The sequence below is a fragment of the Eutrema salsugineum genome, unplaced genomic scaffold (genome assembly GCF_000478725.1).
Source record: "Eutrema salsugineum unplaced genomic scaffold, Eutsalg1_0 scaffold_3, whole genome shotgun sequence".
Classification (NCBI taxonomy): domain Eukaryota; kingdom Viridiplantae; phylum Streptophyta; class Magnoliopsida; order Brassicales; family Brassicaceae; genus Eutrema; species Eutrema salsugineum.
Window position 1 is genome coordinate 15,306,335 of NW_006256756.1, and position 4,196 is coordinate 15,310,530.

Consider the following 4,196-nt stretch of genomic DNA (forward strand, 5'->3'; position numbering starts at 1 on the left):
CCTTTTTGCTGAGCTGTTGGCTGCTCAAAAGGTTGTTGACCTTGGAAGTTACCTTGGAACTGATTCCTTTGAACAAATTCTTGTTGACCTTGTTGGGGAGGGTATACCTGATCTTGGGGATTGGCTACATTGGTGTTTCTATAAGACAAGTTCTTTGTTGTAACCTTGAAACTTGTTCTGATTCCCTATGTAGTTCATCTCCTCTTCTGTTAAACCCTCTTCATTGATGTTCTCAAATTCACCAACATAATGGATTGGTTTTTGAGAAATTTTCTTCAGCTTGTCAAGTTCACTTCTGAGCTCTTTAACATCTCTAGTAAGCCTTTGATATGAGCTTGAACCCTCTGATCTATTTGTCCTGTCATAATCCTCACCATACGTGTCATTAGACATGGCCAAATTCTCCACAAGTTCCATAGCAGATGTAATCTCTTTTGCCAAGAAGTTACCATTGGAGGCTATGTCTAATTGATTCTTTATCTATGGTAAAGCTCCTCTATACAGTGTAGTAAGTAGAGAAACATCAGAAAAACCATGGTGTGGACACTGATTGGTGTAGCTTCTAAACCTCTCCCAAGCTTCCCCAAAGCTTTCATTGTTATGTTGCTTGAAGCTTGAAATTTGGTTTCTCAGCTTAGCTGTCCTAGAAGTAGAGAAGAACTTGGATAAAAAGGCAAGCTTGCACTGCTCCTGAGTCTGTATAGAACCTCTAGGCAGGTTCTTCTCCCATTGGTGTGCCTTGTCTCCAAGATTGAATGGGAAAAGCCTAAGCTTGAAGCTATCTTCAGAGACACCATTGATTTTGGTGAGGTCACAAACTTTGTCAAACTGGTCTAGGTACTCTAAAGGATCCTCCATTGCTAAGCCATGAAATTTGGAGTTTTGAACCATGTTGAGCAATGAAGCCTTCACCTCAAACTTTTTATTCTGAACTGGTGGTGCTTGGATTCCTGCTCTATGCTGATGTGCATTGGCTCTATCATTTTCCCCAACAAACACTGGTGGAGGATCTTGTCTCCGTTGAGCTTGATGCTGAGGAATGAAGTGAGCCTGTTGCTCATTCTTATTAGCCTGCTGCTGATTCTGCTGAGCCTGTCTCTTATTCTTTTGTGCTTGCTGCTCATTTCTATCAGCTTGAGCCGGATTCCTTTGAGCTCTTTTACCATATTGAGCCTGTTGCTCCTGTTGAACCTGGTGCTCAATGTCAACCACATGGGGCTCTCTCTTTTGTTCCATATCAGCTGCTCTATCAGTTTCTTTTGCACGTCTATCTCTTCTTCTTCTTGGCACTAAGAGATTGATGTTGACGTTCAAAGGAAATGGTGGACCACAACTTCTAGACCTTGATCTAGTGTTCATACACCTGAAAACAAAGACAGAACTTGCAAAGTGATCAGTAAAACAAAAGGAAAAAACTTGATCTAAAGAACAGATCAAAGCCTAATGCTAAACAATCCACAATTTGGCAACGGTGCCAATTGATAGGCTAGACTTTTCAGGTATTGAGGGCTATCAATCCCTTTAATCAATGTAGTATAAAGGATGTCGAACCAAGCATGTGGAAGCTAGACACTAGACTATATGAACTGTTTCTTACTTCAAGCAAATAAGTGGGGTTTTGATTAAACTAATGACTACTAAAGGTTTAAACAAGATTAATGACTAAGCAAATGATCAAAACAAATAGCAAATGACAAATGAGATGGATATGAATTGATTGAAGCATGACATTCTAGACATGATAGCTGGCTAGGGTGCTTTGGTGCTTAACTAGAAATGCTAATGACAATAATGAAACATGATTCAAACGATTTAGAACTCTAATCAATCTTTAATCTTTCCCAAGTATCAGGACACAAATCAAGTTATTTCACATACCCAATCATCACTGGAGATCAAACAACAAGACAGCATTAAGAATCAGTTCTGAATGATCATTTATGCAAATAACAAAACGTCATCATGTGGTTAATGCATAAACCTCTAATATAGCTCTTTCACGAATTTCATCAAACACTTGTGGTGCATGAAAAACCCAGATTCTATATCACATGTTATGTGCAAGGATCTAGCTTTGAGAACAGCTATTTAGATAGATGAATCAATGAATCTAGCCCTAAGCAAATCTAACACTTTAGCACCCTAATCTAACACTTTAGCACCCTAACATGTGGTTAATACATAAACCTCTAATATAGCTCTTTCAGGAATTTCATCAAACACTTGTGGTGCATGAAAAACCCAGATTCTAGATCACAAGTGATGTGCAAGGATCTAGCTTAGAGAACTGCTATTTAGAGAGATGAATCAATGAATCTAGCACTAAGCACTCATAATCTAACACTTTAGCACCCTAACCTATACATCTAGAACCTCATTAAGGAGACTACTCACTAATCATACTTAACACAATCAATCCTTTGCAAGATTTGTTGTTAAGCATGATTAATGATGGGGAATAAAGATAGAGATGATAGATAAGAAAGATTGCAGCTTTAAACACACAAAGATCTCTGATTTCTCTTGATCTTTGCTGAAGACCCCAGTTGCTGAATCGGCCGGCAAGAACTTCTGGTAACGTGATTTCGGAGATATAGATGCACCCGAGATTTTTGGTCGAGAACTTTGAACAGCCAGTACGTGTTTTGGCCGAGAGATCTACCCGCGGTACATGAAAATCGCCGAGAAAAGCTTCCCGTGGTACAGGCTATCGCCGAAAATCTCCAAAAGGCTATTTTTACCATTTTTAAAGCTCCATTCACCATTTCTTCTCTTGTCTTCATCTTTTCAGCAGGTCCAAGCTGGTTCTAAATCACCTGTAAACACTCCAAAACATGCAAGACTCACTTGGACCTAATGCAAACCCCTAAGTCCTAAAACAACACTTAAAGACCTAAAATGCATGAAATAAGATTTGATTTAGAATGAAATATACAACCTAAATAATGCAAATTATGAACATATCATCAATGTGTGCCATTAACAACATGCCTTCCTTCATCTCAGCATAGTTGGCCTCCTTTTCCGATTCAGGACATTCAGATTATAGTGTCACTTCTTGTGACACTTGAAGCATTCAACATGATTCTGGTTGTAGCTTGTCCCTCATCTGCCACGACAAAAAACCTCCTCTTCCTCTTCCTTGGGTTTGGTTTCCTCCACGTCCCCTTCCATTGTCAGTTTTCCTTTGTCCTTCTACCTTCAGAGCGTGTTCTTCCCCTTCATGTCTACTCAGGTTCTGCTCATGAACCATCAGAGATCTCTGACGTTCATCGACTATCAAGTCTTTGATGTCGTTCGATTCTTCAATGGCACAAACCACATAAGTAAACTTTTCAACCAGGGTTCTTAGGATCTTCTCCAGAACCTTCGAATATGGCATGTCTTCTATGAAGTTACGCATGTTATTGGTAACTTCTCTAGAGCCAATCGGAATGGCAGTCTGATTCAGGACCGTCAGTTGCATCATAATAGCTTGGTGTGTTTGCCACATCTCCACAGAAGTAGGTACTGCAGTCTGGTTTCCCGGTCCAGCCGCCGCACCTTCCTTATTTCCAGCAACTCTATCCGATGTCTTGGCAAAATCCTCACGGTTCGTCGCCTCACGACCATCCTGGTCGCCCATCGGCCTCCCATTATCCACGACATTGGTCTGTCCATGCACGACCGAATTCCCGTTGCCCTTTTCCCTTTCCCCAGCCTCAGGTCCAGTGGGGTTGAGAGCAGAGGGATCTGCCGCATTGTCCTGACTTGTTTCGGCCGTCTCCTTATTCTTTTTACTTTTCCCCATCTTGGTTCTTTTACCCATCTGCAGAAATCACTAAGTTAGTGCCCCCTAACTATTACCAGGATTCGTAGACAAGTCTAAGCAACAACCTAGCACGAGACCCTTTTAGCCGATGAGTGGTGTACCCAAAACCCAAAACTAAACCGTCCTAGGAGCAAGCATACTCTGATACCAACTTGAAACACCCCATCCCGGACTCTAAGTCCGTGGAGGTTGTTCCCGGTCGGACCACTATATGGCTCCGACCCCATCAGTCCATTTGTAGGGTCAAGTCCTTTGATTAATTCATATTCGGTATGTGTATTCTGAGATTCACTAAGAGTCAATATGCATTATTAGAAGACAGAAACAAAAATTTTATTGATAACTAAAAGGATTTATTACAACTTATAAGTCTGCATATAAGCTA

At 40.8% G+C, this 4,196-nt stretch overlaps 1 non-coding gene across 1 annotated transcript; it reads left to right on the forward strand.

Moving 5' to 3' along the window:
* The first annotated feature begins 529 nt into the window (after window positions 1–529).
* On the forward strand, window positions 530–636 carry LOC112085648. The gene has a single exon (XR_002898948.1). It is a non-coding gene; the product is annotated as a small nucleolar RNA R71 (small nucleolar RNA).
* Window positions 637–4,196: the final 3,560 nt, after the last annotated feature.